The following is a 13,446-nucleotide window of genomic DNA, read 5'->3' as shown; positions in this document are numbered from 1 at the left end:
ACATATACCATAGCCCTGTTTATTTCCCAATTCATATTGCAGTTCCTGTTTATATTATAACAATGTGTCTTTAATTTCTCTAAACTGGCTAAAATTGTTATAAATATTAAATAATTGTCATATAAATTGAGTCTATTCTTAACGAATGTTTTTCATTATGTCTAATTTGGTATAATAATTTAAAACTATATAAATTTATTTAATGGAAAAGTACGACTGGGGCAGAGCCCATTTTCACTGGAGGCCCAGGGAGAAACACTATAGACGCATGTCTTTGGAATGTGGGAGGAAACCGGAGCACTCAGAAGAAATCCATGTGAACACAAGGAAGACATGTACAGCTGAGAAGTGATCAGGATCTCTTGCTGTGAGGCAACAACACTAACTGCTGCATCACTGCACTGCCCATATTTTTTAATTATTGTTGATGATTGCGAAAGTATTGATTTTAAAATATACTTTTTTTTTTGTAATGCTTTGGAGCTTTTCATCCTAGACCACAATGAAAATGGACACCGATCCAGTCAGACTTTCCTGGTAATCAAATTTTAATAAATAAATAAATCAGGACGGAAATACTTTTCTTTTTAACCATGTAAGTATTACCAACAAAACTGTAAATACATCTGCAGTACAAAGATAGTGCTATTTCCTTCCACCCGACTAAGCTTTTTTAGTTGTGTATTGCTGCATTCTCACCTGCAAACTGATATGAATATCTAGATGCCAGCTCTTGCAGATTAGTGTGCCTGCAGATTTTTAATATACATTTATGAGAATATGTGAGATATGCTTTCACAATTGGTAGTTAACCAAGTTCTACAGCCTAGGAGCACTTAACCTTATCTTGATAATTTGGCAATATGAATTTAAATATTCTCCTTAGGAAAGTGTGCTCCCAAGCCATAAAGCTTCTTAGCGTGATAGGACTTTTATCTTCAGCTAACATCATTGTGTTCATTTTGTCACCTTCCTTCCACTCCCCTATAAAACTGCTTAAATGCACAGTAGTAATTAAGGTTTACACTACGGTAGCATTGTCGCCTCACAGTATGACGTCCTGTTCGATTCTCAGCTAGAGCGTCTTCTTTGTGGAGACATGCGTGAATCGGCTTAGCTTCGTTGAAGGTTGTGTGTCAGAGCTGGCAACTCGGCACGTAAAAATCTATTGCCAATCATTAGCGGACCGGAGTTCCGCTGTGGCGACCCCTAACCGGGAAAAGCCGAAAGACACAACAACTTCCTGCAAAACAATTTGCAGCAATTTGGCCAAGATAAAAACTAGAATCTAGCAGCTAAAGCAAAAACATTTGCATACCCTGAAATATTATATCCTTTTTAAACAGAATTATGTCTTAAAATAGTTTTCTGTTCCAACAAAATACTTTGAAGTTATTTAAACCAGAAACATAAATGAAATGTAGCTGATCGGTTAAAAACTTCGCCCCTGCCCGGAAATATTCCAGGCTTCTCTGAACAAATTTCTGTGCCTGCACTTGTTAAACATTTTTTAATTAGGAAGAGAACTTAAAAGCCAGTGATAAAACAATAATTTTAAGTGGCACTAACACAGATATGCCAGTGTTTTGTACGATCTCTGATATATACAGTGTATGTCTATTGTTTGTCTCTATTCACCATTCAGTGTCATAGGTTGTACCCAGCTCTGTTAGAAATGCTACATCTAAAGAAATCCCAATCCCTCCACACCACATGCTCCAGAGACCTCAACCTCATTACCACAATCAACAAAACATGCTGGAGGGACAGGTTCATAACCCAGAGACTGCCCATGCTATGGAATAGACTTCCCATACATGTCAAGCAGAGCACCTCACTGGCCCTCTTCAAGATAAATTTTGATGATTGGATGGGAAATAGAAAATTCACCCCAAATATTACACCAGTGGCTTTACTCGACAGATGCACTGGGAACTAAGGTTGGGTGGCATGATGCCAGGGTAATCCTATGGGCTAGGCTTGTAAAGGCTCCAGGGCCATTAGCCTAGTACACACCTATGCACTTATAAAGATCGCCTCTAAATAGGTGATATGAGACAGAGAATAGCTGGAGTCTTTTGAGTCTGTCCATGTAGGACATGTGTTTAATGCCTAGGATCCTCTTCGTGAGGTACTTCTGTGGCCTCACCAGTTGTTGCAGGTGTTTATTCTAGTACATGAGAAATGGGGCATTATACTCAATGATTTGTCTAATCAGGGAAGAGTAGAGAGAGATGATGACCTCTTTCTTCCTGGATGCAAAACCCTTGGTAATGAGATGTGCCACATAGAAGGACTTTCTGAGAACAGTGGCAATGTGGTGGTCGAAGGAGAGGTTGCTGTCAACCTGCATCCCCAGATCTCTTATAACGCCTTCAGTGTTCAGTGGGCTCCCATCAATGTGGTAATAAGTTGGAACTGAGTTTTTACCAAAGGGGATGACGACACATTTTTTGGAATTAAACTTAAGGCCATGGTTTCGACACCAGTCATAGGTTTCAGTGAGGCCTTTCTTTAGGATGTCTGCATCACTTGGGGAGTTAATAATGGCTCCCAGCTTGCAGTCGTCTGTGAACTTGGTCAGACAGAATCCCTTTGTGTTGGCCTGGACTTCTGAGAAGTAGATGCCAAAAAGGAGTGGACGCAGGGCCGATCCCTGTGGGACTCCACTCATGACTGGTTGGCAGTCTGACTTGGAGTCTATTACTTTCACACTGTGTATTCTTTCTGTGAGCCAATTTAGAACTCACCTAGTGATATAGGGGTTGATGCTTGGTTTGTTGAGTTTATCAATAATTCCTGAGTGAGGAATGGTATCAAATGCCTTGGCCAGATCAAGGTAGGCTGTATGGATTGCCTTGCCTTCATCCACAGCCCTGGTGACTGACTCAAAGAAGTCAGCAGGTTGAGCAGGCATGATCTCCCTTTCACAAAGCCAAATTGCATGGGGTCTCGAGTTTGGAGATTTCCTATATCTTTGTTAATCAGGTCCATGATGATGTGCTCCATAGCTTTACATATCAGACTTGTCAGGCTAATGGGGTGATAATTCCCACAGTCTGTAGTTGCTCCCCCTTTATGGAGAGGGATGACTGTAGCAGAGTGCCATTCAGTAGGGACAAAGCCTGAGATGAGGTTGTGACTGAACAGGGCACACAGATGTGGTGCCAGTTTGCTTTGTAATTCATGTAGCACACAGCCAGGTATATTATCGGGTCCCACAGAAGCTGTATTCTTGGCCTTGGACAATGCAGCTTTAACCTGTGCTACAGTAATGATGGGTGCCTGGCATTCTTTTGGTATCATGATTGGCCCTTTAGTGGGGGAGAGAGGGGTAAAGTTGGCACTGAATATGTCAGCCAGTATGTTGGCAGTATCTGTTGGCTCAGTATAGGAGGTACCATTGTGCAGTATCTCAGAGCAAATCTGGGTATTGCTGTGGAGGTTCTTGATATAACTATAGAAGGCTTTGTGATTGTTTTTAGTGTCTGCTGCAATTCTGCCTTCATAGCTGGATTTAGAGGATTTGATTACTGATCTCAACTTTTTGTTGAGGCTAATAAGGGTGTTTTTCCAGTCTTGGGACTTCACCTTTTTCTGCAACAGTTTCTTCCTTCTGTTGTAGAGTTTATTAATGGAAGGGGACAAGCAAATCGGCTTCCTTTTTTTGGAAGAGAGCATCTTAGTTCTGTTGGGTATGGCTAGTTCCATACATTTACTTACATGTTCGTACAGTGCATTAGTGTATGATTCGGCAGTCATGCAGCCATTTTTCATTGGTATGGGTACCATGAAGTTAGCCATCTCTGTTTTTAGGAGCCCAAAGTCAGCTTTGGAGAAGTTTTTCAAGGTGGTTACCTTTGCAAGGGGTGTGGGTGAGATGTGAATTTCCATGGTGATTAGTTTATGGTCAGATCTGACCAGGTAGGGCTTGACTCCTGGTGTAGAGCAATGATCACCAATGTTAGTAATAACCAGGTCAAGGATGTTGCTTTGTCTAGTGGGGGTCAGAATGACTTGGTCCAGGGCATAGGAACTGATGAATTCCAAGAAGCTTTGGACCAGTGTATTGGTGCTTGAGTAATTCCCCCAGATGCTGGAAGGGTAGTTGAAGTCTCCTAGTACAAGAGTGTTGGGTTGGACCTTGATAGATTCCAGGGTGCTTAGGAACATAGAGTGAGAGTCTAGGGACAAGGTTGGGGACCTATAGCAGGCTATGACCTGGATCGCCATCTTACCCAATGTTAGTTGTACCTGAAGTATCTCAGATGCATTATGCTGGGCTACTAGTCTAGAGGTGTGCATATCCTTTATGAATATGGAAACACCACCACCTTTGGAGCTACATTCCATGTTTCGGGACCGAAAGGTGTGGAATGAGATATAGCCTGGTAGGGCAGGGGTGCTTTCTGATGCTTTAAACCAGGTCTCTGTCACAACACAAATGTTGATGTGCTCCATTTTCAGGAGTGCTTCGAGTGAGTGCATCTTCAGATTTAGACATCTAGTGTTGAGCAGTATGACCCTGAGATTGCATTTATTTATAGCTGTTATGGTGTAATTTGTTTTTTGGAATACCGCCTAAAAAATGCACTACAGGGGTGGCAAGAGCCTTAGTCAGTACTCAGAAACCCAGGGGTGACAGATGCAGGCCATCTCTGGCAAAGCATCAAGGTCTGTCAGTTATGTCATCCCAAGCAGATAGATATTAGTTCTCCTTAGAATGGCATCAGAAACTTAGCCAATTGTTGAAGTCAATCATTTTTTGTTTGTACTGCAGTATGATGGTAGGATACGGCTCAGGGCTAGAGTCATACCCGCCTGTTCCACATAATACAAGAGCTGCACCATGTCTCTTTTCATGTAGTCCAGGGAGGTGTATCTCAGGTCATTCTCACCAACATGGACAATGATAGAGTCATACTTGTACTTTTTGTGGAGTGACCTGAGTGCGTGTGTTATGTGTCGGATTCTGGCACCTGATAGACAGCTGACTGTTACCATCTCCTTATTCAACCTAGTGAGTGGGACATTTGTATGCCTCACTATTGAGTCACCTATGATTAGACTGTCAATGTCATACTACATGTATTACATGATGCATAGATCAAAAAAAGGTCACTAAATCAATCATTATTAAGAGAAGTGACACTAAAAAAATTAAATAAGAGACACATTCCATTTGCACACTGTACAATAGATTAATTTTTTTAAGTTGACCATTTGCCTTAATCTCTGGACTTTTTGGTCAGATATTCATTATCAGCATTAATGTCAAACAGCCCAACACAATGGGCAGGATTCACGAAGCCTGCGTGTAAGAGTTACAAGGCTTACACGGAAGTTGCTGTTAAACGGTGTGACGTCAGCATGTCATGCATATGCATGAGGGCATGCTGAATCACATCTAAGGCTTGCACGGTCCATGGAAGACAGTAGGGGGCGTGTCCGTAGGCCGAGCCCTGCAAACGCACACGCCCCCAGAAGAGTAAAGGTCCCGAAAGTAAACCCCCACGACAGAGTCTGTGTAAATGTGAATAAACACAACACAACACATGCTCCCACAGACTATGATCATAAAATATATAAATGAACATGTTATATATTTTTTTTAAATTGTAAAGATGTTTGCCCATGAATGCGCTCGTTTGCGCGGGCGTGCCCGTAGCTTAGCCACAGTTAGCAGTCAGTGGAAAAGCATATAAGAACTACATATGCAAAGTAAGCCAAGAAGCAATAGCGTAGCAGTAGAGATGTCAGCTGAAGAGCAGGCAGTCATGGTTTGAGTCCCCCCAACATCAATTTTTATTTTTAGTGAAATAAGCATGAAACAAGTCCCTGACATATATGTACACATATAAAATTATATTTTATGTAAAATGTAATGAAATGGGCCATTTATTTTGAAGAAATTTGAGATAACAAAATAATAAAAAATGTCAGATGTGCCTATAGCTGAGCTTCAGTTTAACAAGTTGAGTGCATCTGCCCGTAGGTGAGCAGTGGTTTAACAGTTGTAAAATGAGTGCCCGTAGGTGAGCAGTGGTTTAACAGGTGTAAAATGAGTGCCCGTAGGTGAGCAGTGGTTTAACATGCTGAAACTGTGTGCCCGTAGCTGAGCTGAGCACAAATATGCGTGCTGACAGCCAAATGATGCGTAAACCAGCGTACCCCATTTGCGCGGAGCTGCACGCCGTGCCAACAAGCTAACTGACGGGCAATGTTGAGCAAGCTGTAACAAAACTGCCTTTACACAGACACACCTCCTAGCCTGTGTAGACAGTCATAAAATATAAAAAGCAGTGGCCAGGTTCGAACCCAGGATACCATGCACCATAGTCAAGGCACTGAAGCACTAAGCCATGACAGCTGCACTTAGAAATGCAGTAATAGCAAATATATAGGAATGAATAGAAAGAGGAGCATGACAAAGTAGGTTTTGTGAAGCTGATACAATTCCAAAATGGCCAATCACAGATAAGTGCAGGAAAAACGGCATATATAAGCCCCAAAGGCGGGAATACACAGCATAACCGATTGTAGAACCAACTTGCAGCCAGAATGTCAGGTGTAGGTGAGGGTAGTTGCTTTCAAGCACAGAGGTGGGGTGTTGAGGAGTCCAAATATATGGTTTGGTTCCTTGTCCACAATCATGAGGCCCAACTCATGCAGGGCCAGGTCCTGTGGGGAGCATATAGGGCTGAGGCGTGGGACCAGTTGGCTCATGATGTCACCAGTGCCACAGGGATACCAAGGACTGGTGAGCAGGTCTGTCACCACCATGCGGACCTGAAGAGATGGAAGCAGGACCAACTGAACCGTTGGATCCAGGAGGCCCGGCAAATGCCCAATGCCCCACTACTGAGTAAGTTACATCTAATTATTTATGTGAGAAATTAACCTAGCTGATATTATGGAGATGTGTATTCCAATATTACTTTATTTATATTACAGCTGCAGGTGTCCGTTCTGCGAACCGTAGAGCCTATGGCGATAGGCTGGCGCGGTTGCGCCACCAGGCAGGTCAGTAATCCTCTCCCTGTAACTGTAAATAAATATAAAAGTATGACAGTTAGCAAAAGAGTGCAGTGTAGTCACTAAGTAATACAATGTGCAAGTAACAGTGTAAGAGGGTTCGCAAGTATTGCTTGATTACAAAAGTGTGATGCAGTCTGTAATCCAAACAGAAAAATGAAAAAGTCTGAAATAAAGTCTGAAATAAAGATGTTCCACCTGTAATATAATAGTACATAACCTGCAGCAGGCTGAAAAGTACAGCTGCAGAAGCTGAGTAAAACACGTGTGAAATATATCCCTGTTGAAATACAGAAACATGACAGAAGTGAGACTGTTGGAAAGGATTGTAATAACTACAGGTAAAACATGTCAATAAAGCCTAGAATTAAGTACCATCCTGAATTGTAAAAATAAAACAAGTGAGAGAGTGTGAGAAAGAGTTATGAATCCACCAATAAAGTAGTAATAACTCCTGAATAAAGTATACTGTAGTCAGTACAGAATGAAATGAATGTGACAAGCAGAACCAAACTGTAAAATGTGTTGAAAATGTTAATACAGCTGGAATGTGTATCCCAAAATCTGGATATGTTGCTCTCAGTCTGCAGTATGCAGATAGTATGGTTGTCTGAAATACCAAACATCCACAGTTGTCTATAGCTATATAAAGCAAATGTAGCTGGATGATGTAGCTGAACAGAGCCAGATATGAATGTGTATGAATAAAAATTAAAATGTATATTGATGTAGCAGTAACATTCCTATCACCAACTTGAAGTATTTATCACATAGGAAACTGTAGGCAGAACTCTAGTGTGTATATATCTGCAGCTATTAGAAATGTACAGCATATGTATTGGTATTTGAAGTTGTTAATTAAATGTTCTTCACCCTACCCTATAACCACATATAATCCATTCCACGTGAAATTGGTATGTGCAATCACAATTAACACCCCTGGACATTTGTCCTGTTGGTTCATACATATTTGCATGTACATTGATGCATCTGCCCTGTTCATACATCCAAATCTGATGGCCTGTTGCCATCAATCAACCCTGCATGTTGTTGGACTGTGTATTGCTGTTCAAAATATGCATGTGTTATGCTTGCTGTTCAATGGTTTGAATATCTGGGTGTTTGGTTAATGGGAATACTAATGCATGCTGTTACAACTAATTGTGAATGGTATTGTACGTTACTAACCCAAACTGTCATGACATAATGCAAAACATAGGACGACAGGGAAGGCGGGTTCCAGCGGACCCACCTCTCCCTCCTCAGCTGGCGAGTGCACCTGGCAGTAGTGCCCAGGCCGGACCCTCCTCCGGTGGCCCTGTGCCACCTGTGGGTGGAAGCACTGCAGGGGATGGGGCTCGTCCCCCCTCTGCAAGTGTGGCCGGAGGAGAACAACCACTCACCCTCCGTAGTGTCTGGACTGTGGTGCGTAGGGAGATCCAGGAAGCTGTTCTTGGGCCCCTACACCAGCTTGAGGCACAGGTGACACAACTAACGGGCGTGCCTGCTGCCTGGCCTACACAGCCCCCAGCACAGCCCCGTCCTGGGCCATCAGTGGCAACTGCCCATGGGTGGGGATATCAGTTCCACTGTTGCCATCTGTGGGCTCATGGGCTCTAGATATCCAAACATCCGTCCCCATCATTTGTGTAACCCCCCCCACATGTGTCATACACCGCCCCTGTATGCATCTTGTTTGTCTTGTCTGTTAACCTACCCAACCTACCTCCCCAGCTATATCAACTTCCTGTACCTGAGATACCACTCTCACCTGAAAAAAAAAAAAGGGCACTCTGTACCCACAAAAAAATTATGCCCCATACATCGCTGCCCATTTTGCACACATGTCTGCTGGACATGGAAACTGTCAATTACAATTGGCTGTACAAGTATTATTGTTGTCCTCACACCTCTCTCAGGGGTGGAAGGTTTCAAATGTCACACCAAATTACAAACATATGCACAGCTGTTGCTGATGAAGAAATGGGCAGCTATGGGCCTTACCTACATCCCTCCTGCAAAACCCGAGCTTGTTTCCCTACTGTCTTACCCTCTTTGTGACCCCCTTTTTCACCACTTTCCTGTCTCCCCATTTTCATTTCTTTCAAAGAAAATAGCACGGGTGTGTGCAAGAGTAAGCACTTTTAAGCAGTTGTAAGCGGGTGTGCGCGGAGCTGAACGCCAGTGCGCATGCGTGAGCTCCGCGCAAACCAGTGCTAACCTGGTTACAACTGCTTAAAAGTACCTTAGTCACTCTGAATGACAAGTCCTGTAGTCTGCTCAAAAGCAAAATAAAATCCCACTGTCAGTCCGAACCCAGGACCTTGGAAACAGTAGTCTGCATGACTTACCACTAAGCCATGACTGTTACATAAGAACATTGTGCTACAATAAATATATCATGTAACAGTAGGAATGAATGTAAAGGGAATATAGGATGTGTAGTACACAAAGCATGTCATGTATATTTACTGTCAAATGTAGTGGATTTCTAGAATAGTAGTGTGTGAACAGAAACAGCCATGCTAGTTGGTAGCTAGTAGGTAATAATGTCACTGTAGCACCTTGCAATCCACACACATACTCACAGCAGGATAATCACTGCCCATACCCCACAACCTCTTACAGGAGCACACCTGGACTAAGTTATAAAAAATGTGGAGCAAAGGGCCAAAAACAGGGACACATTCCAAATAATGCTACAACAAACTTAGACAGTTGAGAGAGTAACAGGTTCTGCATTTTGTTGGATGTTTGGAAGGGTATGAAGTCTGAAACTGAAATGTTTGTCACTATAGTCTGACTTGAGCCCACAGTGATTTGCCAGAAAAAGCTGTTTATGAGATATTGACCAAAATATGAGGCAAAAATGTGGACAGCCTGCAAATATCTGTACACTTGAGAGGTCTGACACTGCCATATTTGAGTAGTTAAGAGCCTAGACATAGCAACAGTGACTGAGTTACAGGAATGCCCCACAGAGTCCATGTGAAATGTACAAACAGTAGGCACAAAGGTGTTACAACACATGCAATGGTAACTATAAAGTACTGAAAGTATGCACCACTTGCACGGTAGAAATAGTGTAGTAATACATATGCTCATGCTATCCCACAGTCACAACTGCAGAATAACAGACAATTTAATGGGTGTACCCCACTGATATGTACCATTCCATGAGGCAGATAAAAGATGCACCTGAGAGTCTCTGGGGCCTGCTCAGCAGCATACTCAAATACCATAATAGATGTCAAGGCCCACACCATGGCCAAACCACACTGCATGCAGTAACACCCTAGCAGATATAGCAAGCATTCCAAGGTGTGAATGTACATGGAAATTAGGAAAGCCACAGCAACACACTACAGTCAAGACACCTAGCAGGCATACAAGTAGTGAATGTAAAGGGCAAATATTGAAGCCATATCAACAAAGTGCAAGAGCCACTGCTATATACCAGTTACACCACATGTCCCACAGGAAAGCACACACACCCACATTAACAGTAGTAGTAGTCTTAGGTGTCAGTGTACATACACACTTAGTACAGGAAACTGGAGAAATGAATGGAGAAATGTTAATCTACAACACAGCCAGAAATATGTGAGGGATACTAACCTTTACACTCACAGAACAGTGTCCACAGCATACCAGCATGGTCCCTGCCCTTAATCTCTGAAAGGGCTACGCCTATCTCACATACCTTTTTATAGCACTGTCCTGGAATCACAGTGAGAACTGCAATCAGTACACAACTGGCTGCATGCAATTAGCAAATGCTGGCTAACAATTGGTGCAGAGGCCATCACATGGACATATGCAGATACCTACAAAAACATGCTGTACTCCCAGTCCACACATGCAATACTTTCATTGCACCCTGTGGAGGTAGGGAGAGACAGAGAGAGAGAGAGAGAGAGAGAGAGAGAGAAAAACATACACAAACAAAACCAGTCATCAACAACCACTCAAAAGCTGACAACTGGCAACTGGAGCAGCAGGACACCAAACCAGACGGCAACGCAAGCAGCTGTGTCAAACACAGGTAATGTAAAGTAATACTTTAAAAGTCTACATACTGTGAACCCTCCATATGTGTCATTGGTCTGTATCCATATGTATATGAAGATGTGCATAGGGCAGGGGACATACAGCAACTATCAGTGAAGGTTGTACATACATATGCATGTGAGGGCATCTATGTGCACATATCAATGTAGGTTGAATGTAGGTTGTAGTGCAATGTACAAAGTAGGTTTCACAGTTATGTATGCTTAGCAGTATGTTAGTGTGTGTATACAGTTTTGTAAACAAACATGTTGATATACCTATCTATCATATGGATATGTATGTATGTCAATATATGTATGTATGTATATATATATATATATATATATATATATATATATATATATATATATATATATATATATATATATATATATATATATATATATATATTATGCATATATGTATACATACATAGAGAGGGATGTAGGAATACATAGACAGATGTAGATAGATAGAATATGTACAAACATATATATGTAATACACACATACAGATATAGATATATGTAGATACATATACATAGACAGACAGATCTGACTATCTACAGATATGACTGTATATGACTATCTCACACTCCCCCTGTCCCTCCCCCTCTATCACTCTCACCCCCTCTCTGTCACACACACCCTCTCTCCATATCTATAGCAATATATGTACATCGATATATATATGTGTATATGTATACAGACATATATATATATATATATATATATATATATATATATATATATATATATATATATATATATATATATATATATATATATATATATATATATATATATATATACATATATATATATAGAGAGAGAGAGATGTATATATATTCTGAGTGAGGCACATGTGTACAGATGTATTGCAACAGGTGCCTGGTGACAAAGGCATGGAGTGAACACCAGTGTCAAAACTGGAGTACCATACCCCATTTCAAATCACCTACACCAGTAACCACCAGATATGTGATTGGCTGCCCACCACTGCATGTGTCAGGGGTGAACAGGGTCATAAATGTGTACAATATTCCTCCCAATGGTATTCACAGTGGCACACTATTCCTGGAATACCTGCACATGGTATGTGTCAGCAGACATGGTGTGGCAGCTATGGACATGTAGGTCAGTCTACCCCTCCACACCACACAATGGCTGCCACGGTATGTACCTCACATGACAGCTACAGATATGGAGAAGGACACAGTGACATGTACAACACTGTGACAATGCACTCAAACACATTACCAATGCACAGTGACTGACAACACCACAGAGTACACACATACTACCCACATAGAGGTTACCACTCCTGGATTTACATACTTAAGTCACACCCATGACAGATGTCCAACAACCATAGTAACACCTCACACCATCCACAACCTAAATGACTGCTGTGTGTCGTCCGTGACACTGCAATAGAGAGCACATGACAGAGGTACAGGTTCCTACCCACAGATAAGACATACCCTGCAATAAAACACACAGCATTAAGAAGCAAGACTCCCCATGAGTACATGTCACACATACCCCTGCTGAATGTTAGTCAGATAGGTAATATGCCATATGAGTCACCCTGTGTAACTGCTTGACAGGAGCAGGTACCATCACATCACGTGTCACAATGGTCAGGGTAGCAGAACAGTATGCTGCTGTAGTCCCAGGGGCAATAGCATATTGTATTGTATTGTATTGTATTGTAATGTATTGTATTGTGTTGTATTGTATTGGTATTTAGAGGTGCCTCCTTCGTGGAGTAGAACCACTGCTGCTGTACGCCAGTGTACAGGTACATATCCTGTAGTCAGGCTAGTGTTACATAGCACTTCTATATGTGTGTTTAGCTCCTTTTGGAGTTCATGTAGCATGCAACCGGGGATACCATCAGGTCTCATTCATGTTGTGTTTTCTGCTTTTCTGAGGGTGGCTCTCACCTGGACATCTGTGAAGGCAATGCGGTTACAGTCAGCTGGGATAAGTATGTCTTAGTTTGGGAGAGAGGGAAGGGGGAAACTTGCACTAAACCTGTCTGCCACAATGTTGCCAATATCTGTGGGTTCAGTGAATTATTTGTTGTTAGGTACTAACTATGAGCATATTGGAGGGTTTCTGACCAGGTTGCTAACATAACTGAAGAAGGCCTTGTGGTTATCTGTAGTGTCCCCGTTGATTTCCCTCTCAAAGTTGCCCATGGATATTTGTATGAGAGAAAATAGCTTCTTACTAGTGCTGATCAGACATGCCTTCCCTTTATGGAATTATGCTCTGTCTTGCAGTAGCTTCCATCTTTTGTTATACAATCTGTCTATGGCTGGGGTCCCCCAGACAGGATGCTTTCCCTTTGTGG

The sequence above is a fragment of the Protopterus annectens genome, chromosome 10.part0 (genome assembly GCF_019279795.1).
Source record: "Protopterus annectens isolate FY-2018-M chromosome 10.part0, PAN1.0, whole genome shotgun sequence".
NCBI lineage: Eukaryota > Metazoa > Chordata > Ceratodontiformes > Protopteridae > Protopterus > Protopterus annectens.
The sequence above is the reverse complement of the archived record's forward strand: the minus strand, read 5'-3'. Positions refer to the sequence as shown.